The sequence below is a fragment of the Rattus norvegicus genome, chromosome 7 (genome assembly GCF_021556685.1).
Source record: "Rattus norvegicus strain SHRSP/BbbUtx chromosome 7, alternate assembly SHRSP_T2T, whole genome shotgun sequence".
In the NCBI taxonomy this organism is placed as follows: Eukaryota; Metazoa; Chordata; class Mammalia; order Rodentia; family Muridae; genus Rattus; species Rattus norvegicus.
Window position 1 is genome coordinate 80,719,265 of NC_141540.1, and position 24,971 is coordinate 80,744,235.

Consider the following 24,971-nt stretch of genomic DNA (forward strand, 5'->3'; position numbering starts at 1 on the left):
CAGGGGACCTGGTATGCTGGGTTTTGGGGTAGGGTTTAAAGTCTTACTTGTGAAGCTGGGTGTGTCAGAATACCTGGGGAGTCAGGGTGTGGGCTGGGTGAGATCCTGGGATCTTGTCCAGCACCAGGGTTCTGGTCCCTGGCACAGGTAGAACATTTGTTTTTCTAAAAGGTAATTGATATTGTGCTGGTTTGGATGAAAGTGGCTCCCATAAGTCCCTAGGCAGTAGCATTATTTGGAGGTGTGGTCTTGGTAGAGTAGGTGTGGTCTTCAAGGAGGAGGTGTGCCATTAGGGGGTGGGCTTTGAGGTTTCAGAAGCTCTAGCCTGGCCATGTGTCACTGTTACTTCCTGTTGTCTTCAGATCAAAACGTAGAACTCTCACTTACCCCTATATCTTCCTATACATCACCATGCCTCTCACAATGATGATAATCGACTAAGCCTCTGAACTCTAAGCCAGCCCCACTTAAATATTCCTTTATAAATGCTGCCATGGTCATGGTGTCACTTCATAGCAATAAACCCTAACTAGGACATTCTGTAAATCTACCTACTTGTTTTACTGAATGCACTAATAAGAGAATGGTGACCACAGTCTATGCACCAGGAGCAAAGCCAGGTGTTTTATATTTTTCACTGACTATCACCGACATCCTGAAGGTTCAGGGAGTTTCAGTGTGTCAGTCAGTACAGGCTTTGGCATTGACAGTAACAGTCAGATTCTTGCTGTGTCTCCACTATTGTCTCTTCTTGGAAAGCAGGCCAGCTTCTGATATGTCCCATCTTTGATTTGAACATTTCTCCTTTCTTAACCTCCATCTCTCAGTTTCTTCCCAGCGTGCTTCTGTAGGATGTGCTACTTATAAAATATCAAAGGGCCAGATACAAATGTGGGCTGTATCTACAAGCAGTTTCTTATCAGTCTTAGTCTCTGACTTCTAGTACTGGGGAATCTTAGTTCAACCTTTCATCCCACCAAATGCCAGTGAATTCCCGAGTTACTTCCTCATCGTCTCCCTTTGCTTCTAGGACGGGGTCTGCATCCTAGGCAACTGACTCTGATAAAAATCTAAAGATAATTGTAAGTCAAGACCAGATTCAGAGGGTCCAGTGAATTCGGAGAAGAAAGATATTACGTAAGGCAAAGTCAAGAGTGCTGGGTAACAGCTTTGGTAGGATGCAGGCCCAGACTGGAATCCTAAGCAAAACACTGATCCCTGTAACACAGCCTGACTCCCGCTCTTTTCTCACAGCACTGTCAGGCATCTGGAGCACAGAGATGCTTCAGAGCTCAGGTATGTAGATGTAATGTGGGAAACAAAGTCGGGGCAAGCAACTCTACAAGGAGTAGGAACAGCTCCCCACCCCCTTCCTCTGCAGTGACTGGTGAATGGAAGGTCAAGTTATGCATCAAATCTCTAGGCAATCCTGAAAGTCTACGCTCCCATCTGTATAGAAAGTATTATCCAATAAATATTTAATATTCATCACAGTCACAGGTGAGATTGTCATTTAAAGGCAAAACCAGATTTTAAAGTAAAGTTGAATGTTGAAGCAGTAAATGTTTAATGTGCTGTCTGACTGCTCCCAGACAAAAGGGACTGCCTTTTGTGATGGTGCTTTTGTCCTTTTGACAGTATAAAGCCTCCCTTGCTCGTTCTGCAAGCATCTGAGACTGTCAACAGCGAGCTTCACACTGCACTTGCGCAGAGAGTAGAAAGACTTGTTAGTAAGTCCCAGTTCTCAAAATCAAGGAAGCGACAAGGGAGCAAAGGAAGCCTAGAATACAGTGGGGCTATTTTTAGGTACCACAAAGTGTTTGCGGTGGCATGACGGATGTCTGTGTATGATGTAGGGATGACACATCCATTTTCTGGGGCTGGGAGGTTTACTAAGTCTCCACAGAGTTTAACCTTGAAATGTGACTGAAAAATCCAGCACTCTGTGAGTAAAAGAAGACTAAGAAACTCCAGGCCGACGGTGTGAGTGAGTAGATAAAGAAGTGTGAGAAGTAGGGTGTGGAGAAAGAACTGTAATAAAAGAAAGAGTACCTGGCCACGACGTGTTTGATGGATGTTAAGCAGGGAAGTTTTAGAAGGTGGTTTTCACAAGACTGACTAGAAGACAGATTGGAAAAATGATTCGAAAACAGGACTTAGTTGTGCATTAGAATTAAGAGGGCGAGTCAGGTGGATTTAAAGAATCTTGTCTCAGATGACAGTGTCAGTCTATCAGTTAAGATATGGAACATTTAGGAAAAGCTTGATATAGAGATCAGATAAGGTCCTAGATGCCTGCAAATAATGCAGGTAGTAGAATTGGCACTTGCAGGAGAGTTGTTTGACCCAGTGACATAGTTCTGGTGTTAATAGCTGTTAACTGAAGCTGCAGAAATGGGTTAGATCAGTTAGGAAGGCGTTAAAAATTGAAAGGAATACAGGCATGATTCCAGTCTGTTCCTAACAAATGACCAGGGAGGAAAGGATCTAGCCAAAAAAAAAAAAATCTAAAAGAATTGGTAATATCAGCATGAGACTCAAAGGATTGTTCCAAGCAGAGAGGTGGCAGGATGTCAGATAATGCCGAGGACTCAAGATGTTCACTGAAGAGAGACCAGAGAGAGTTAGGATGTCAAACCTGACCTTTGCTGGCACAGTGTTTAGGAGATACTAAGAGAGGAACCCCCATAGCAATTCACTAAGGAAGGAAAGACCGTACTGCTAGAAAGAGGAACATGCTAGAAAGAAACAGAGACTGCTTATGGAGATTTAAAACTGCATACAGTTGTCCCTTAGCATCCACAGCAAGATTGGCTCCAGGAACACTTATTAACCTTTGCAGGCTCCAGACAGTGTGCACATATGACCGGCACACCTCCTCCTGCAGACTCACTCTGCCATAGGTCACTAATAATGGCCAACGCAGATTAATGGAGAGGAAGAAAGCATGTGTCACTGTACATTCTCTTTCAGACATTGTTGAATTGAGGATATTGAACCCACTGGAATGGAGGACCAGTTGAGTTTTGACTAGGAAGTTGAATTTGTTAAGGCGACAGAGAAGGGACTGACGGGTGGAGAGATCCTGATGTCGACATGCAGGGAATGGAGGACATTGGCTTTGCAGCAGGATGCTGGAGGAGAGAGAAAGAAGCAGACTGTGGTGGAGAGGTTGGCCTGGAGTAGGAAGGATGCTCCCTCCTTTGAGTTACCGAGGGGACCACGATCCTCCGGTCACTCGAGCCTTCTGAATGCATTCGGGCCCATGGTTTTCTTCCTGCTGTACTGAGATGTGCTGAACACTTGAATGTTTTCTTCAGGGCTTTATTCTTCCTCTGATATTTAATCAAACAGCGGGTGCTTGTTTATTAGTTATGTTTTCATGTTTTCTCCTTTTTTGAAGATGCAGTCTTTCTGGCACAAGCATTTGCAAATTAAGGGTTATTAAATCCAGAAGAGCTGAAAAACCCTGATTGCCAGCCTTAATTACCAGCTTTAATTCTCTCGGTTGTCTGAGTGTTGGTGTCACAAGGCAAATCCCAAATGTCTGCTTACAGAAGCTCTACGGGTACTGTTTTTAAACAACAAAAGACAAAGTTACTGTCCTTAGTAAGAGGCTCCAACGTTCCTAAACTACACTTCCTTCATCTTTACTCTTTTCCTCCCTTATCCCTCTTCCTCTTCCTCTTTTCCTTCTCTTCTATCTGTCCTTCCTTCCTTCCTTCCTCCCTCCCTCCCTTCCTCCTTCCCTCCCTCTCTCCTCCCCTCTCTCCTTTCCTTTCTTCCTGCCTTCCTTTCCACTGATATTTCATTTGTTGTCACCATGTGCCAGGCTCTATGCTTGGTGCTAAAACCAGCAAAGGACAATTAGACATGGCTACTATCCTAGTAGAGCTTAAAATATAATGGAAGAGGGGTTGGGGATTTAGCTCAATGGTAGAGTGCTTGCCTAGCAAGCACAAGGCCCTGGGTTCGGTCCTCAGCTCCCGAAAAAAAAATATAATGGAAGAGATGAAGAGCCAACATGCAAACACACACGGGCACACGCACAATGATTATAATGTTATAAAATGCTATAAAATAAAGATGGTGAGTGATAAAGTGAGGTATGTGTGTAAAGGGGAGAGTTCTTTCAGATAAGATGTCTAGGCAAATACCTCTTTAAAGAAGCTATGTTTACTAACAGAATAAAACTGCTTTTATAATAAGGAACAGGAGACTTGACTGGGCCAATAGGAAGGCTAATGTGGCTGTAGATCCGGGAGTCATGACTGAGTGAATTAAGGAGAAAGGCCGTGAGCAGCTCATGCTAGGATTTGGAGAGTTTGGATTAACACCAAAAGGCCCTGTAAAGTAAAGCTTGTGTTTCTTTGTTTGTATTTTCTTTTATAGTATAGGGAGTTACATTATGTCTTTGTGTCTCTGTGTCTTTAAACAGTAGGGTTCTTGAAGAGACACTCTTCTTGTCTTGCAGAAAGCATTCTTTACATTGAACATATCCTCACATGATAGAGAGACCCCACACATACATGTATGTACTTAAAGAATACTTTACTGCTAGAATGAAGAATAGATTAGAAAGAGACATATCAAAAAACAGAATTGCCGGTGTGCTGGTGCATACCTTTAATCTAGCACTTCGGAGGCAGAGGCAGGCAGATATGAGTTCAAGGCCAGTCTGGTCTGCAGAGAGTCAGGGATACACAAACCCTGTCTTGGAAAACAAGAACAAAAACAAAACAAAGAAAACAAAAAACAGATGTTGAAAGAATTAATCCAGTTGAGAAATGGTGGAATTTTAGAAGTGAAGTTAGCAAGGTAGATAAGAGCAGAAGATATTCAAAGTACAGTTTATTTTGGAGGAAGAAGTTATGGATGGTTTGAGCACAGAACAACCGTAGATGCGGGTGTGGTAGAATACATTGGAAAAGTCCCTGTAGGCTCATATATTTGAATGCTTTAGCTCCTAGGTGATGGACCTGTTTGGAAAGGATTAGAAGGTGCGTGGCCTTGCTAGAGTAGGTGTGTCACTGTGGGTGTGGGTGGAGATCGGAAGTTTTAAAAATCCACGCCATAACCAGTTAGTTAGTTCTCTCTTTCTCTCTCTCTCTTCCTCTCCCCTCTCCCCTTCTCTCCCCTCCCCCCTCGCTCTGACTCCTGCTTGTAGAGTAGATGTAAGTTCTCAGCCACTGCTCCGGCACCATGCCTGCCTACTGCCGTGCTCCCACCAAGATCATGGGGCCAATGGGCAGAAGACACCCGGAGGCCCACACAGGTGGCCAGGTGCCACTACTATGGACAAGTATGTGGTGGAAAGATGGGAGAGAAGGAGAGGAAAAGCAATTTGTGTACTGTGAGAGAGACAGAACAGGAGATGCAAGGACTGTGAGGAACAGCATGATGTGAGTAGCCTGTACTGCCACTGAGGTCATGGTGATGTCCAGGCCTGTGCTGCCACTGAGGGCCATGTGTAGGTCTGTGGGCCTACTGCAGCAGGGGTCTGTGTCAATGTCTGTGGCCCATGTTACCACCGATGGCCATTAGGATGTCCATTGTCTGGGATGTTGCCTGGGCTGTTTTGATGTCTGAAGGCTTAGCTGAGCTGGCTCTGCACCTCCCCTTCCTCATAGGGTGGAACTGGCCTTGATGGTGATGGAGCTGCCCCATCTCCAGCTGTGGCACTCAGGAGAGCTGTCCCAACATCTTACCTGGGCATTGCAGGAGAGCTGGCCCTGATGGCTTGGGCATAGGAGAACTGGTAGGTTGACCAATTTGGCTACCATGCAGGCCCAGGTCCCGGGCTTTGAACTGGCCCATCCAACATCTACCCCATCTTTGAGCTGCAGGCAACACAGGGTAACAACAGGATATCCAAGAGGAGTCCTGGAGAGGATACTGTAGCAGAAGCCAGAGACCTTGAACCAGACCAGTGACTCACTGTGATGAACATTTGCAAGTAAAGCTGTTTGAACAAAAGGGTATATGACACACCACGACACACCACAGCTTCCAACAGTGAGATTTAAAAAAAAATTCTTCATTTCTTTCTTTCTTTCTTTTTTTTTTTTTTTTTTTGCTTTCTTATGTGTGGAGTTTGCAAGGGCAGAGGGCAGATATTGAGGAAGTGAGAGATGAGTGAGACTGGGGTGCACGATGCAAAATTCACAAAGAATCAATAAAATGTTAAAAATAAAAAGAGATGGTCATGGACTTATTCTCTGAAACTTTGAGCCTCCAATAAATTATTTCTTCTATAAGTTCCTTTGGCCATAGTATCTTTTCATAGTAATAAAAAAGTAACTAAGACAGTGGGTGAGGAAAAAACTGAATTTGACTTGGGTATTTCTGGATCATGTGACTGAATTTCCCTTACATGTCAATGCTTCATTGAATACTTAATTTAGGGAGCTTGGATCAGGGAAGGGGCAAAAGATTTGTTTTGGATATATTAGATCCTAGGTGCCTAAGATGCAGACAAATGGAGAAGTCAGGTTAGCAGGAGGCTGGTGAGATCGCTCAGCGGTTAAGAGCACTGACTCTTCTTCCACAGGTCCTGAGTTCAATTCCCAGCAACCACATGGTGACTCACAACCATCTGTAATGGGATCTGATGCCCTCTTCTGGTGTGTCTGAAGACAGCTACAGTGTACTCATATAAATAAAATTAAATTAAAAGAAAAAAAAGAGAAATTCTTAGGTCCTTGGGTCCTTCAGATGTAAATCTGAATGTTATAAAGAATTGGAAACCTGAAATCACATAGGTGGCTTGGGGAGAATGCATGCTCTAAAATCTAGGTCTGAAGACATTGTCTGGAGGTCAAGGCTGGAGAAGGAACTGGTCATGGAGATTAACAAGGAGTAGCCAGTGAGACAGGAAGCCAAGGCAGGCTAGGCAAGAATAGTGAGACAAGACAGGAAGCGAATCTCGAAGAGTTTGCTTAAGAGGAGGGTGGAAGGTGCTCCCTGACATTGCAACACAACCAGCTGGGGACCCTGACAAAACGGTTTCCATGGGACGGTGGCAGTAGAAGCCATCCTGGTGGGCTGATTGACACTATATATGCTCCCCCATTTAAAGTTCATTTGTCTTTCCAAAGATCACAAGCAGACATACTTCAGGAGCATGCACATATGAGTTTTCACTATGGATCATAGTCACAAGAGTTTGTGACATGGTAATATTCACCATCCCTCCTCTGCCCACAGTGAGTAGTTCCGATGAGGCCATAACCACTGTGTCCTGGCTCAGGGCCAAACTCTATAAATGACTCAAGTAAATTAGACCATAATAACAGATGAAAGAAGTCAAATAGAGTCATACAATTCTTAAGAACAGGGTACATTCTGAGAAATGTTTCATTAGGTAGTTTCACTGTGTGAACACAACTTGTACAAGCCTTTGTGGTAAATGTCAAAAAAAAAAAAGAGTCAGCTTTTTGCAAATGGGTGAGGAGTATACTCTAAATTTGTGATTAAACAGTTGAGTATAATTAATGCATAAAGCAGAAAAATAGTAATATTGATTCTCAAGCGTTACGTGGGGTACATAGTTCATGCGACTGGACATGCTCCACTGTGTTATAACCACTGTGTTACAACATCAGCAGGTGAGAGCAGTCCTTCAACTGCTTTCTAGTCTCATGACTATGAAGTCTGCATGCAGTATGGCTACCATGTGATCCTACCTCTGAGCCCACAGGTTAGAAGAAGAATGGGATTAGAATGGGAGACCAGTGATAGGCAAGTTCAGAAACTCTCCAGGTTTGTGTCTCACACCCGTATTTTACTTTTAAACACCAGGCACGTTTCTGCTTTGAACTGGCTTCCCAGGTGACCCAGAATAAACTCAAACAGACCCTGGAAATCATCCTATGATGAGTTAAATTAGGAACAGCAAATGATCCTCACTAAGGCTGTAGACTTCTTGATTTTCTGTGTGCAAATTATCCTATTCAGCATTGTATGGTTGCCGGTTGCTTCTCTCCGTTCTCCATCAGTTCTTGTGACACTGTTGTCACAGTCTTGGACTTTTTCTATCAACTTTTTTTTTCTTTCTTTTTTTTTTTTTCCGGAGCTGGGGACCGAACCCAGGGCCTTGCGCTTGCTAGGCAAGCGCTCTACCACTGAGCTAAATCCCCAACCCTCTATCAACTTTTTATACCCACCCCAAAATTAGCTTTTAAAAACACTTATCTGCAACATGGAGACTGTTTCGGGTCTTGACAAGAATAGTGTAATGACACAGTTTAAGAGAGATACAGAAAGGACCAGGCCGTCTCACACAGTCACTGAAGAATACAGTACGACCCTTGTGGACAGTCCAGAGACCACAGCATTGCAGGGATTCTGCGCTCCAGCTCTGACTTAACTTTTCCCACATTTGTTAATAATTGAAATTCCACTTTTACCAAAGCACTTCCTTTTCCCAGGACATGCTGTGTTCTCCCAACACATTCCGCTTTGTTGAAATAGTTCCGTAGGGTTTTTTTTACTTTCTTATTCTTCTGTATTAAAAGACAAGCTACTTGTGCTTTAGGGCAGAGTTTGACTATACTCTTTGTAGATGTCCCTATCATCCACTGCAACAATTTTCATGCCATTGTGCTGTGTTCATAGAAGGTGCCTGTTGTTATTTCAAAGTAAATGAAGTAGTCTAGGAAGCAGGAGTCCTGCGGTCTCTAGCCTGCCACAAGATGAAAATATTCACCTACCTCATTGGAAACAAGTAAGGTATTAACTCAGGGCCCCGCCTCCTTGTTTGCCTGTCTGCTTTCATTGCTGTCTGAGCTTCTTAATGACTGGCTCAATGTCCTGTCAGTTTTTGTATTTCCAGAACTTTGTTCATAGAACACACACACACACAGACACACACACACACACACACACACACACACACACCATGATATTTAGCTACATAAATAGATAATCTTTTAAAAATGGCTTCGTTTATATGTGACAAGAGATTAAAATAAGCAATCTTGTGAAGCTGTATGTTGAGATGGCAGCGTGGTTCCTAGTATACAGACCTGAGTAGCTGCTCACACGGAAGCTTACTGCTAACCTAGCTTTGCAGGTGATTTTTTATAGTCCTGGGCCTCCAACCCAGGGCCTTGGCTGTACTAGGGCAGTGCTCAGCCACTGTGCTGTGTAGAGCTCCAGCCCTTACCCTGTTCTTCGCTGCTGTGTGCATGTGACTTTGGGGCTCTGAATTAGTTGCTTTTCTCATTACTCAAACAAAGTACCTGAACGGAGCAACTGAAGGGAAATGAGGCTTATTTGTGCTCCCATTTTGAGGGGACAACCCATCTTGGCAGGGAAGGGGTAATAGGAGCAACTTGTGGCTGTGGTGACAGGATCAGGAGGCTGCTTACTCAAATCTGAGTGGATGAGAAAGCAGAGACAGAACAGGGAGCTGGAGCAGACTATGAATGCTAATGCATCCCATCCCCAGAGACCTCCTCTAGGCTCTGTGTCCCAGAGGCTCCACAGCTTCCTCAAACAGTGCAACTGCACTAATGGCCGTCACCTGAGACTGGGGACAGCACATGCAAACACAGGAACCTATGGGGATACTTCTTATTCAAACCAGATAACCTACCTCTGTCCCCCATAAGCGCATGGCCTTCTCATAATGCCTCAAGATGCAGATAATCTACCATTAACGTCTCCAACCTCCAACAGCCCCACTCATCTCAGAAACCCCAAATCTGAATCCTTTCCTGAAATTTAAGTCAATTTCTTAACTGTGAGCTCTTGTAAAGCAACAGAGAAAAATAAAATAAAAATAGTTGTACGTTTCCGATATTCAGTGGCACAGAGTGAACACCCTCATTTCCATCAAAATGGAAGCTCAGAGCAAATAAAGACTGAAATGCAATAGCCCAGTGTCAAAGCCAGGAGCTCTGAGGCAAGCATCTTGGACACAGGCTGGCATCACCTGTAATCCAAAGGGCTTTGGTAGCCCTGCCTCACTGACCATCTAGTGCTTGTGGCCTCTGTCCTTGTGTGCTCTGCTTGGTAGAGCTCCTACATTTCCTGCATGAACAATATCTTGGAGTCCCCGTTACAACTTAAGCTTCACTTGTGCAATTTCCCACACAGACACACCAGAGCCTCCATGTCCAGAGTACATACTGTTTACATACGGTCAGCTTTAGTGCATTCAGGAACTTCATGCTGAGCTGTCATGACCTTGTAAGTCTTACATCTTGCCGGCCTACAAACCTAGCACCTTATGGAGGTTGTCAAGTTCAACTGCCTTCTTGATATGCAGCCTGGGCCCCTGTGGCTCGCCATTGCTATGCACTTCATGGCTGAGGATTGGGCAAAGTTTAAGTTGGTTACTGTACTGAAATACTGCATCCTGGAAGCTCTCTTTTTCCAGGCACTTTATTTTCTGATGAAAACTTTTCAAATGAGTTTATATTGTTACACCTTGATTCTCTCCATGGTTGGGGGATTGGATAATGTCTCACCCCCAGGCAAAGTCCAAGGTTTCTCTTCACTGGTACTAAGTTCTTTAACAATGACCTGTTTGTCAGTCCTGTCTACAACGTTTACTGGTTCAAGCTCCTCTCCTCATCAAACTGCACATTTTTCCTCTCTCATCTCTCTGCCACTGTAAGTCAGGTAAGCATGGTGGAAAATATACCACAGCCTGAATGTTACACTACCTTGACGTCTCCTTCACCATACAAGTTAGTCCATTGCCTTTCAGTTCCAGTGCTTGGGACACGGACAAAGGAGGACAGATACTTTTCCAGAATGTGATGTGGGCAACCCTTCCTCCTTTTGAGCAGAGTTCATGTTCTTTTCTGAAGCCTCATGAGCCTCATCCTCACTGCTGTTATCGCTTGTGGCAGCCCAGCCTTCCACATCCCCATCAGAATACCTCCTTAAGAGATTTACTGAATTCCAGGGTTTGCTAGCCCATAGCGCCAAAGTTGACATTCATACCACAGATATTTTCAAAAACTTAACCATGCCTGCATGTTTATTAAGGCAATGGCCTTACATGCTGGGGTCAATATTCTATACTGATTGCTTTTTTCATCTCTGTGTGGAAATTCCTGAAAGAAGCAAGAGATTTGTTTGGGATCTTAGTTTGGGGATATATATATATATATATATATATATATATATATATATATATATCCTCATTATATGGCCTACCACAGAGGGGACAGCGTAGCAGTAAGGGCAGCTTGTGGCTTTGGGTGAAGGAACATGAATTAGTTTATTCACATCTGGATAGGCCAGGATGCAGTGACAGAGCAAGAATTGGGGCTGGTCTATAGAGCTCAAGACCAACTACCAGACCTCAAAAAGAATCCATATTCTCCCGCAAAGAGTGTTACTGCTCTTAGCCTTTCCCAGCTTGTGTTGGCCACTGGTCTTTATCACCTTGTGGCTACAGCATTCCTATAAAGATACTTGTGATGGCATTTAGGTCCTGCCTTGATAATTCAAGGTACTCTCTCCTTCTCAAGTTATTTAACTAAATCACATTTATAGCCCCCTTTTAATCCACAAAAAAGATTATGTTCTTTGGGGAAAGAATGTTTTAATATACATCAAAGTACCTGCATGAATCCTGTCACATGACTTGTACAAGGCCATGTATAAGTTGTTGGAGAGGTGACAGAAATCCAGTACATTACACTTGAACTTCCAGAGCATAGGGCCTTACGGGACAGTTGGAAGGTAACTCAACGACTGAAGTTCATAATGAGGAGAAAGCCAACAGTTCAAAGGGAGTCTGACTTTTATGAATGCCAGGGGAGGGGACAGTGAAATGACATTCTAACTCCAGTGACAAGTGGGAAATGGCTGAGGATTCATTAATAGAATAATGCTGATACCATGCTCAAACTTGCGTTTTCTTTATGCACAATCCACTCTTAGTTTTGGATCTTTTTGTTCCTTCTGTGCCTTTACATGTACTATGGTCCCTTTTGGAATAATTTGCCAACCCTTTTCATCCTTCAGGTTTTTCTCTTTGGAGAAGAGAAATATTCTTCTTTGTTCTAGAACTTCTAAGTCCTTTGTGTTTCCACAGCCCCTTCTTCTTGGTTGTTATAACACTTACATCTGACTTAACTGTTTGCTTGCTCATGTCCTGTTGACTCTGAAGTCCTGGTGTGTGCCTGGTTTCTCCACTACTGCAGTCTTGGTTTCCTGTCTTTGAGTGGAAAGGAACATCTGGCACAGGGTTGACACAAACAAAAATGTGCGAGTAAGTGACAAAATGGAGAAGCTGAAATTTCCAATGGTGTGAAATTCATTTCCTATTCGCCTTATTAAATGTGAAACCTTTGAAGGTAGAACACACATACACACACACACACACACACACACACACACACACACACACACACACACACTTTGACATGGGTCAGGTAGGCAGACACAGGTTAATGGATTGTTTATCCATCCTAGTTGTGTGACTCTGTCTCTCTGAATATACTTTGGTCTTGTCTATGTTTGTTTGTTTGCATTGGGTTTATAAAACCCATGGTTTGGATGAGTATTTCCAGACTCTCTATTTATCTGCCTTTCCATGATTCTTGCTATTCCCCAAACTGTTTCATTGTTTTGGCATCTCTACTTCTTGGAACTGTCCTTCCTTTCCTTGCATTGTTCGGAGACTGCTTAGCAACCCCTTAAGCCACAGCTCCCATGTCTACACCAAAGCCACAGGACTCCTCACTGCTCTTCTATCTTCCCAGAATACATGAAATCATCACTACTGTAACATCCACCCCGTGCGTCATGACTGTTGGTGTTTCCTGTTCCACTTCCCACCTCACCCATTCTCTCTCATGTTTTCATACTTTACATTTCTTTACACCGTCAGTATTGAGTACAATTCTATCAATCAACAGTGAGTACAATTGAATTAATTATTCCCCAACCCCTATTGCATATAAACATTTTGGAATATGGGTAAGAAGAATGTTGTCAACATTACAGTAAATCAGTTATTACCAATATGAGCACATCGCCACGCTTTTACAGTGTACAGGAATACAAACAGCAACTTCTTCAGCTATTCAAATTAAATCCAAATAACACCTAAATAGAATTCTCCATGTACTGTAAGTTACAGATGGATTTGGCTGGAGAGGGAGGTAGAGCTCACCTCTCAGTGGGAAGTAAACAGGTGTTAACCTTTTTGAGCTACCTGGACCATTTGGTAATTTACTGTTAGTAAACTGCTTAAATAGAACCATAGTGGCCCAGAAAGTTAGCACATCTTCCAAAAGGTAAGCAATTCCCTCTCCTCTCCCTTATTGGATTAGTCCTTAATGGCCTCTTTAAATCTTAATGACTTCCCAAGAATGTGGAATAGTCTAGTCTTTTATGGTATTCTAACTAAGCATTTCAAATCAAATCACATTTATTTATTGAGCTCTGTGCAAAGCACAGCACTTAGCTGTGGGGCATACAAAGATGGGCGAGACACAGTTGCTATCTTCAAAGGGTCTGCTTTACTCAGTACACTAGACAGACGCGTGACAAATTAAATAATAATACATGATTTAAATAACAATTCAAGAGACAGCTGGAAAGATTTTACTAAGTGATTAATTGACAGATTAATTATTTAGACTTCGTATACTAGGCATTCTGGAGATCAGAGAGCATTACGAAGGGGGAAGTATTTGAATTGGGCCTTCAAAATTAACTGGTAAGGGGGAGGAAATTGCCTTTACCTGGGGACATGAGTGTTGCTTACTTGTTACCTGGTGGGAAGGTAACACTAAAAGAGAGTGCAGATGATAGGGTACACATCAGAACTCAGGGAGTATCATTACTGGGAAGGAAGCTACAGCCAAGAGCTTGCGCCATGGTCTGGGAGGGCAGTCAGCATCAAGAGATCTAGCATAAAGGAGAAAGATAACATAATCGCTTGACCAGAAGTAATAATGATAAATCACAGCAACAATGGTGTACAGGAGCTGCCCTGCGAGTGACAGCAACCAAGAGCTTTGAGTGCTTATGAACTCCCAGGCACTTACAGAGTATATTTAACATATTGATATTTCTAATCTTTTTAATTTGTGGATTAGATATTATAATTCCCATTTTTCAGAAAAGGATATCAAAACATCAGTTCACAAGTCAACAGTATGTCGTTCAATGGCATAGGGGGTTCTAGCCACAATTACCACAGCATCTAGGCAGAGGTCTTTTGCCAACTTCCCATCCTCTAAGATTCTAAGAATTAGACAGGAGTTGTTAGAAGAGGGTTTGATTCATACGAACTTTTAAGCCAACATGCGTCTCCCATTCACCATGTACTCACCAGCTCATGACAGCTAGCTGCAACCACTAAATGGCATCTGAACCATTTCATGGATATTGTCTGATACCTTTTCACTTGGACTGTTTTCAGCTGCTCTATCATAGCTCTGAGATCTTAGTCTTGATTCCATTCCCCGGACCCTGCGCTGATCCTTTGATTGGTTCCCTATAGTCTTAGAACTTGCTATTCACCAGTAGACTTTGCTTTCGGCTCTTGTCTGGACTGTTTCTGATGAGCTCCAGTTTAGATTCCCACCCCTAATCACTGCAGTCTTGTAGGACCGAGCAGTGTCATCACACAATAGCACTGTACGCAAACTTCTTTTAGAGCTCTCTCCTCCCTAGTCCCCAGGTAAGATTGAGTAGGTGGATGTGTATTTGTTACCTTCTGTGGCTGTGATAAAATACCATCACCAAAAGGAACTTACAGAACTTAGAGGTCTATTTTGGCTCACAATTCCAGAGGGAGAGAGTCCATCATAGTGGGAAATGACAGGGCATGGAGGTAGGGCAGGAAACAGACAGATCGTATTTCATCTGCATACAGGAAGCTGACAGGCAAGAAGAAAGAAGGGCAAGGTTATAAACCTCCAAATCCCGGTAAATCCCAGTCCTGGTGTTACACTTTCTCCAGCAAGGCTCCAACCCCTGAAGGGTCTATAAGCTCCCCAAACAGCATCATCAAGTGAGGACCAAACGTTCAATACATGAGCCTTTGAGAAACATTTCTCACGCAAAGCACTGTGGATGGATGGATAGATGGATGGATGGATGGATGGATGGGTGGGTGGATGGATGGATGGATGGATGGATGGATGGATGGATGGGTGGATGGATGGATGGGTGGATGGATGGGTGGATGGATGGATGGATGGGTAAATGGATGGGTGGATGGATGGATGGATGGGTGGATGGATGGGTGGATGGATGGATGGATGGGTGAATGGATGGATAGATAGATGGGTGGATGGATGGATGGATGGATGGATGGATGGGTGGATGGATGGATGGATGGATGGGTGGATGGATGGATGGGCTCAGGCACACACACAATTAGTCCTTTCGGTAATCAATGAGTTTGGCTGGAGAAGAATAAGAAGATAAGCTTGCATATTTCAATGGGATCAGGACACAGAAGGAAATATCTGAAATATGTAATTTCTAAAAATTAGGTTTAGTAGACATACAATTCAAAAACCCTTTCAGTCATGTGTCTTGGATGTTCCAAGCCTGGGCTATAGATGCAAGGTTGAAGTTACACATAGCATCTATATCAGGTAGACTTTTCTTTCTGGTTCTAAAGAATACACAACAAGTACGGGATACTTTAGAACAGTGTTTTTATAAGAGACAATTTAGGGATGGGGATGGCGTTCAAGCTTAGCTCTATAAACAGAAGGTCCCTAGGGCATACCTCAGATTTACCAAATTGGAAACTCTCTGGCATTGGAGGTAATTCACTTAGAATTCAAATCTCAGGTTTAATTCTCACACCAAAATTTTAGTGAGAGGAAGACTATGGATTTAATCATTTAGTAATCTCTCAAAAATCATAAGGACTCTTGTGATTCACTTGATTACAATGATATTTTGGTTTTGTTAGCATTATTATTATTATTTTTATCTTTATTAACTTGAGTATTTCTTATTTACATTTCGATTGTTATTCCCCTTCCCGGTTTCCAGGCCAACATGCCCCTCCCCTTCTATATGGGCTTCCCCTCCCCATCCTCCTCTCATTACCACCCTCCCCCCAACAATCACGTTCACTGGGGGTTCAGTCTTGTTAGCATTATTATTAACATTATTTTAACACCCCGTGATTATATAATGACTTCAAAAATTCTAGGTTGCAACCTCTTTAGGTCACAACTCTCCCCCTTCTGTTTGCTGCTGCCTGAGTTTTGTTTTCTCCTACCACACAGACTCTGTCACCATGTGGCTTCTACTGACTTCCCTCTCTGTAGATTTCTGCCTTCTCTGTGAGTTTGTTGTCTGCATAGCAGCTGGTGCATGAGACTTTAAATCAAAGATTAGTAGATTGCTGCATAAGATAATTCTCATAGCTTTTATTTGTTTTTATTTCCCAGCCTCATGAATAATTTTAATATTTGTAGGATTACAGAAGAAATAAAACTGTGATTTGTATATCCCGAGTTTTATAGTTAAAACCACATGTTCTATCATGTTTCCTTTATGCTCGCCCGCCTTCTCCCTCTAATGCAGTCTGGGTTCTGCGTTTAGACTCCCTATGGGAGATAACTCAACTTACTTAGTAACTTTTCAGAGTGGAGTAGCCCTGGTGGCTGTGTCACCACACAGGCCATTGCCAGATTTGAGTCAGACTCTCATCCCAGGTCCAGCTAACTGTGTCAGGTTAGTAGTCACCTGCCCACAACACCCTTAAAACAAAGGGAGCCATGGACCAGTCCAGAGGTTGGAACGCTGACCATCACCATTCAATCATTGTCATAGTAGCACTTAGTGATTTGGGGCTTTGAGAAGTGGTCTGTCATGAACTATAGCCTAATAATCAATGCCTGCCTCAAATATTTAGACTCACTGTGGGAGTTGTTCTTGTTCCAGCAAGGAAGTGACCTCCCACTCCCTGACTGGGTGTTTGTCACTGTGACCTTGCTGTTGAGGTGCAATGACAGGACTGGGCATACTCCTCGAGTCATGCACTACTGTTTTTTATTCTACAGAGGCTGAGTGCAAAATAAAATTTCATGTATATTTATTCCAAGTGCTAGCTTGAAATATTTATTCCAAGCGCAAGACAATAAAGTTGGCTGGAGGATGCCATAGATATCAGACAATCACAGGCCTGAGTTTCTTCAGACTAGACCATCAATTACGTGCTGGATTCCTAGAGAAACCGTGCATTATTATTTATGGCAGGCATGCCAATCGATTGTTATGGGCTCTACTCGAAATGACAAGAAGTCTTTATTTACAGGCACCTGTTTTCTCACGCAGGGTGGGCAATGCTAGTGCTCCCCATGTTCATGAGTCAGGACAATTTATTCTACATGTATTATGACAATCACAATACAGGATAATTTAAGTGATAATTATTTTTGAATACTGTTAAACATATTTCATGGATCATGAAATTCCTCTTCAGAAAGTATTGTTCCTTTCAATAGGATATTTAAAGTTTATATCCTGTGACATCTTTTCTACTGGCATTATTGTAACATCGACAGCCGTCATTCAACAAATATTTCTCAGGGGCCTATTGTGTTCCAGATGAGCTCCTTGTCTCGGTCAAGACAATGTTCCTACTTGCCTTCAGTTGGAGCAGCCAGGAACAAACAACCTGATATCAAATAGCGATCATGAGCTTAAAAGAAATTGCTAGGAGCAGCAGGCAAGACAGTGTAGGAAGAAGAGTGCTGCTTGTGTGTGCTTTAAATGGGATGCCCAATGTCATAACATTTGCATTGAGACCTGGCTGCTGGACGAACGACAATAAAGAACTTATCTCTCTATTGTTATATGTTATATGTTAATACTATACCCTGGTATCATTTATGGACAATTGAGGCTACATATATCTTGCGACTGAAATTCCTCATCCAGGCATATATACTTAACAGGTATATGCACAGGGCATGCTACCATAGGTCTTATTTATGCATAAGAATTATAGTATGCATATTCATAATGATGCTGCTAATATTTGCAATGTCATCAGGATGCTTGATACCAGCAGAATGGAAGTTTGACTTGTACACTATCTCTGACTGATACTCGTTTATTGCTCTGAAAACCCACACTGTTTCAGTTTTATAAATCTCAAACTGTAAACTGTCCAAATGTCCAAAAAAATGAATACATACATAGCTTTTGTTAGGTCACATATAATTACAAGGAACAACATACATCTATATGCTAATCATGGATGCATGTTTAAAATAAAATGTAAATTACAAAAAAAGGCAAATGCAACAGGATACCTGGTATTCATGTAAGGTACAAGAAGGAAACAACTAGTTGAAGGATGCAAGCCTAAGGGTGCCTGAAGACAAGCAAGGAGGTGAGTGCTAAGAGTTGGCTCTCATGCCTGCATGTTCCCAGATGTTGATTGAAAGTATTTGGGGCGGGGAGGAGTTGCACAGAATCTATAGACTTTCTCCTTGTCATTAGTCCCTAAACAATGCAGTATAGCAACTATGCCACATTTGCACTCTGCCATGCATTGTAATCTAGGGAGTGGTTCATGAGCAAAGTTTTAGGGAAGAAGCTGGAGTCTGGTTTTAGAGGCTTTGGGATTCTTTTGTTGAAAGTAGGGACAACTCTTCAGTGTTTGACATGAACAGAGGAAAGGCCTTGGGAGCATTGGCAGCGTCATTTTGCCTACAGAGAAGTTTCTATCCCTTTAGGTTCCAAGAATTAGGTCTTCCCCTGTGACACTGCACTGAGGCCACATTGTTATTCTGTGCATTTAAGTATCTGTTACAGTTTCTGGGAGAAAAACAACTTACACTAGCATGGTGATATACACTCACCTGTACCCCTAGGATTGGAAAAGTTGAAGCAGGAGGATCATGAATTCTGAAAGTAGCCTTGATTATATAATGACACTTTGGTAAAAATAAAGAATTTCTCAAAAACTTAAGTCATTTATAAACTGTGGGAATTCACAATATGACGAAAACATCAAAGCTTACACTGGGGAACTGAAAATATGAAGAAAAACAGCTATGAAGAAGATACTTTAAAAATTAATGATATTATGTGTTTATTAAACACAAATGTGTTTCTTAGATAGTTAGGAAAAGGTGTTTCCTTTTCATCCTTTCTTTTTATTATCTCACCCAGTACTGTTTACTTATGAAAGATACTGGTGAATAATTTTATTTTATCTTTAAAGTATATCTACAGGTCATCTACCTATAATAGTAATAAGATCAAACTGCACTTTTTTATAGTATCCTTTATACTGAACATGCCTTATGGCATTTTACAGAGTAAATACTGGTAGCGAATAACACTGAGCAAACTTTGCTATTGTTATTCATTTAAAACTCTATACATAGCAAATAAGGGAACACTGACCAGAATGCAAGTCTTCTGTCATTATTATTAATATGTAATTTCTAAGCGAACTAGGTATGCATATATAATAGAATGCCATACTGAAATAAGAAAGGTCACTGGCCATAAAAAAGATTTACCTGTCTACTTACCTACTTGTGATTATGATCACATTTATGCTAATATTGGAGTGCTCACTTCTAAGGTTGGGGGTTGGAGATTTGTCGCATGCTGTGACTGACAGCCATTGATTTACTGAGTAACTTAATACCCACTCTACTGTTAGGCAGGAAATTGCACTGCAATTTCCCTGCAAAGGAAAACCTCTCATTGCATCCTTTGTTCTGCTGGGGAACTTGTCATTTCGTCTTTCCTACGTGTGTGTCTGTGTGCTCATGTGTACATATTATTTCATAGGACCTGCGTCTGTTAATTAGAGCTCGCCATCCAAAGTGATAAAGTCTACTAATAGCCCTTAGTCACACTTGGTCTTCTTATAGCATCACAACTGTAGGACTTGAAGGTGGCCAAGACAAGGAGGAAGTTTTGCATTTGGAATCTGGGGACTCTGAAGGGCAGAAGAGACTATGATACTCTCAAGTCAAATATTAGTTACATTTACTGGGGCAGGTCTTCAGTTAGGCCAAATCTAGGGTAGGCATAAAAGATTCAATGACAAAATCATGATATAAATTACCATGGGCAAAAAGATCTAAAACCAGAGGAATTGCTTGGACAGAAGTTGGGTGGCTAAAGGCAGTGGCTTTTCTATGGTAGCACACATGAGTACTGAGCACACAAACTGAAGGCAAGGCCTGCCAGATGACGGTCTCCTCTGCTGATCCACAAACCTGTGTTTCCTCCCACAGGAGTGGTTCCGATCAGCTCCCTCATTTGTGATTGGATGTGCGGGTTCTATTTGTGCCCTTAGAATGGCTGCACAAAGAAACAATGGGGCATTTCCTCACACCCGAAGAACTGTTGTAGATCCACCAATTTCTAACAGAGATGACAGATGGTTCTATTTTAATTATCTGGAAAGTGAGAACCATTAGTACTTGAACTCTAGTACTAATGGCAGAAGCAGTGTCTCAGTTCCTTTTCTTATAATGAGACACCATGATCAAGACAACTTTTAGGAGAAAGAGTCTATTGAGAGCTTACAGTCTCAGATGGCAGCAAGAAGTCAGACACTGGAGGAGGAGCTGAGAGCCTGCATCCTGAGACACAGGCGCAGGGAGGGAGAGAGGGAGGTAGGGAAGAAGGGAAGAAAGGAGAGAAGGAGGGAGGTAGGGAAGAAGGGAAGAAAGGAAGGAGGAGGGAGGGACAGAGGGAGGGACAGAGGGAGAGAGGGAGAGAGGGAGGGAGGAAGGGAAGAAGGGAAGAAGGTAGGGAGTGAGGGAGAGAGGGAGAGAGAGAGGGAGAAAGGGAGGAAGGGAAGAATTGAGAGAGGGAGGGAGGGAAGAAGGGAAGAAAGGAAGAAGGGAGGGAGGGAGGGAAGGAAGGAGAGAGAGAAAGAGAGAGAGAGAATATGAATTAAGAATGCCTTGGGCTTTCAAATCTCAAAGCCCACCCAGTGACTCCAACAAGGCCATACCTCCTAATGCTTCCCAAAGAGATTCAACAACCGAGGGCCTAGCATTCAGATATATAAGCCTACGGAAGCCACTTTCATTCAATCCACCACAAGCAGAAATTAGTTTTAAGTCAGGGATCAGTGGACGGTTTCAGGAGATAGTAGTAAATGTAGCCCTGTGTTAACATCTGGAGAAATGCAGCCTACATTATTGCTAGGGTCCCATCAGCTTTTAGGGAGCATTTATAAGTACTAACTTCAGTATGATTTGAGAGTAGATGAGGCAGGAGTTTGTAATCCAGAAAGCTATGTGGGAACTTGCATAGGAAAGCATGGAGAATTGTCATATCTTCAATAGAATATAAGAAGGATAAATCAAGTTTGTAATTTCTATTTTGGTTGAGCTTGGATTTGGATATAAAAATTAAATATTTTTATGGTCTATTCAAGGAGCAGCGCCTTGACTGGCGGTGATCCTGAAGTCACGCTGGTGTCCCTAGGATGACTTTTCTGTCCAGTAGATCTGTCAAGGGAGGAATTGGTCCTTCTAGCAGTCCAAGGCAGGCAACTGCAGCCTCAGCTGAAGCACGCTGCTTTATTCTCTTATAAAAACAGACCTAACGTCAATGTCACCTTCAGAAAGGAGTACAGTCATGCTTAGGCATGGCACAGAGTATGACTTAACCTTTTAGAAAAAGTGGCACGTCTTATGCACATTACTAAGAACTGGTATGAAACGGTCAAAGCTTCAACCAGAAGAGATTGAAGAAATGAGATGTATTTATAGAAAGTCTCAGTTACCTTTGCTTTTTAAAAATACCTTTTACATTTTCTTTCTCTTCCAGGGGAAAACTGAAGAGCAAAAATTAATTCTCATACTTCAATTATAAAGTCACAACAGATGTTAAAGAAAATGTTATTCTGAAGGCTGGCACAACTATATTGTGTTTTATATTCTCCTTAATTTCTCCCCTCCCCCAATCCCTGCTTCTGAATACATTACATCATCTCCATATTAAAGGACTGCGGGAAGATATAGAATTCTCAATAAAGTTTTTGAAACAGTGGAAGCAGCTATACTCATAAATCCATGGTGCTTAAAATGAGCGTGAGCTGTAAAACTCCCTTTAATGGTTCTGAGCATGTAAATGAGAACAGAATTTGCTCTAAGTCGTTGCTCTACTGGCACTTCCTCAGTGGGGCTGCTGAGGATGCTGGCCATCTATAAGTGCCTGCACGCCACAGTGTGGAATAAGTTAACCCTGTTTCTTTATTAAAAATCTAGATTATCTTATAGGTGCTAATATTAGTCTTAACCAGAAGTACAGAAGTACTAGGCCACAGCATACCACCGAATAGTTTTTATTTTAAGTATGGTTGGGATTCCAAGCCAAGCCAATTTTAAGAATAATATGTGAAAAATTTTGCGTAGGTTGCTGCCCCTAGATATTTTGATATGGTATGTGTTGTTGTAAATTACAAAAAAAAAAAATGAAATGTTTTCTTGTGTCCCCCACTAGATCTGGCACTGCAGTGCCCCAAGATGTCTGCTGGATATCTTAAGTCTCAGCCAGCAGAGCCTCTCACCTGCTCTGCTCCATCCCATATCACACTGCCAAAGGCCTCTCTCTGCAGTTCCTAAGGCAGGTTTCCATGCCAGCAACACACATCCTAATTCCATGGCGGCCCAGTGTCTCTAGCCGCCACACACGCTCTTAAACTTAAATCACTACAAGAAAGAACACACAACACAATAACCTCTGATCCAATTGATAAGATTTAATTGCCCACCTAAACATACAAAGTCCTGTACACATCCACCCCTTAAAAACATTCATAACAACCTGTAAAGGTACAGAGTGCAATTTTTTTTTTGTCATGAGAGTAAATTTTAATTTAATCCATTTTATCAATTATCTCATTATAAACATACATATTTAATTACATGATATTTATTGAAAAATCTTAAATAAAACAATCAATGTTACCCTGATGTACACACGGCGAGTTACCTGTAGTGACCAGCCTGGCAAGGCATGAACCCTCATTCAGCAGTAGAACAAATGTTACAAAAGTAACCAGACACTGCTGTGCGATATTTAAGGGCCACTCCAGAGGATGAATGCTCTTGGGACCATTGTCAGGGTAAAGAAACAGTGGCAAGACAGGTCATCGACCTGTTATAGTTGTTGTTTTTCTCCTGAACTTACACAGTACTGAACCAGTTTCTAGTTACTAGGGACCAGCGTGGAGTCGTAACACCAGCTTCCATGTTGTCCCACAGCTACTCTTAAGCTTTTTCTCCCGCCCACTCTTCCTTCTCATCCAATGACAGGCCTCGTTCTATGCTGTACCACTCTCACCTGTATTATACAAATTAAATGGGGAGAGCATCAGAATACAGATAACTCCAGGGCAAACCACAACAGGTATGTCTGTGGAGAAATCTAAAAATATGAATTTTAACAACATCCCCAGGTGTTTCTATTATTAACCAGGTTTAACAACCACTGATATATTGTCCCTATTCTTATTTATTAATGTGCGTAAATAGTTAAATGTAAAAATTAGATAAGAAATATGTTCAGAGGTAAATACATGAGCTCTACAATATTTACCAAGGTACGTGGGAATATTTTAAGGACAAATCACTTAAAAAAATGTCTTAATGCTGAGGGTGTCTGGGGTTGTGGTTGTCGGGAATTGGAGCCAAGTTGAATCCTCTCACTTCAGATCTGTACTCTTTAAGCTGGACCACAGCAGTCTGCCAACTGTCCGTCAGGGTCTTTCTCCTTCAGAGTGAACTACCAGTCTCTATGCTGAGGCCAGTGAGGGTGGGAGGCACCAACTTCCCCTCCTTCCTGCTTTCTTCCCTCCCTTTCTTTATTCCTTCCCCTTTCCATGATAACCTAGTAACCTAACACGTGGTGAAATGATAGTCAGGGGTACACACTGGTTGTGTCTTGACTAGGCCGTTCAGGGCCTGGTGATGAGCAGGAGTTCCAGAGACACATGCATGGGGGTCAGAGGGTCTGTGAAGCCCTTGATTCTGACATTTGCACCAGGGATCAACTTTCCTGTATCTGTCTCTGGCAGATACATATAAACCACAACGAGATCCTTATCTTTTTCTGAGGCAGAATTACCCAAATTACCAAAATTACCCAAATTACCAAGCACAATATGCCTTTTTTTAAAAAATTAATTTATTTTTTTTCCTATGTATTCATTTTACATCCTGCTCACCGTCCTCCTCCCGGCCACCCCTCCCACAGTCTTTTCCCTCTTTGTCTCTCCTTCTCCTCTGGGAGGGTAATGGCTCCCTGGGTGTCCAGCCCTCTAACCCTGGCACTTCAAGTCTCTGTGAGACTAGGCGGTTCCTCTCCCACTGAGGCCAGACAAACTGATTCAAATATCAGCCCCACCCAACAAGACAAAGCAACAGCAACAGAGAACATATCCACAGGGCATCAGAACAGTGCCTGCATACAGTGCATAGGGCATCTGGAATGAGACAGTGACCTAGGGAAGACGCCAGAAAACACATGAGCATCATGTTCTCCACGTGCTCTCTTAACTACTTCTTATTGGGCTAAACCAAAATGGTTCTGTAGCTTGTGAAGGAAGAGAATGTTGTCCAAGAGAATGTGCTCCAAGAGAATGTTGTCATACTTTTGGGAAAAGATTCAAATACTCAGGTTAATGATCCTGATCTTCACTGGCATTAAGAAACTGGGGTGAGGTCTGTAGTCTAGGGAGGCGCTGGTGAGCTGAGAACTGAAGCATGAACACGAGGGATTAGAACGTCTCCCCACTGTTCCTCCTCGCTTCCGCACTCCGCGCCCACTGTAAGGTGATGCTTGTGGCCGGTGCTCTCCACCTCTTCCCATTCCTCATGTCATTTTCACTCATGAGTGAATCTTTTTTATATAAGACATTTTTCATTTAAACTAGCCTCTTAAAACAAGTGGTCGGGGTTTATCGACGACAGATCACTTACGCTGTGCATGAAGAGCCCGTTTGTCTACCCTTTCCTAGCTGTTAC

The 24,971-nt window shown here is 42.4% G+C and overlaps 1 long non-coding RNA gene across 11 annotated transcripts; it reads left to right on the forward strand.

Moving 5' to 3' along the window:
- Nucleotides 1-1,876: 1,876 nt before the first annotated feature.
- Nucleotides 1,877-6,255, forward strand: LOC120093642 (uncharacterized). Of its 11 annotated transcripts, XR_015626136.1 has the most exons (5): nucleotides 1,877-1,945; nucleotides 3,404-3,568; nucleotides 5,168-5,402; nucleotides 5,631-5,758; nucleotides 5,847-6,255. It is a non-coding gene; the product is annotated as an uncharacterized LOC120093642 (long non-coding RNA). The 11 variants fall into 11 exon arrangements; XR_015626134.1 differs by lacking the exon at nucleotides 3,404-3,568 and having other exon boundaries at nucleotides 1,877-1,983; XR_015626138.1 differs by lacking the exon at nucleotides 3,404-3,568 and having other exon boundaries at nucleotides 1,877-1,983; nucleotides 5,173-5,402.
- The last annotated feature ends 18,716 nt before the right edge of the window (nucleotides 6,256-24,971 follow it).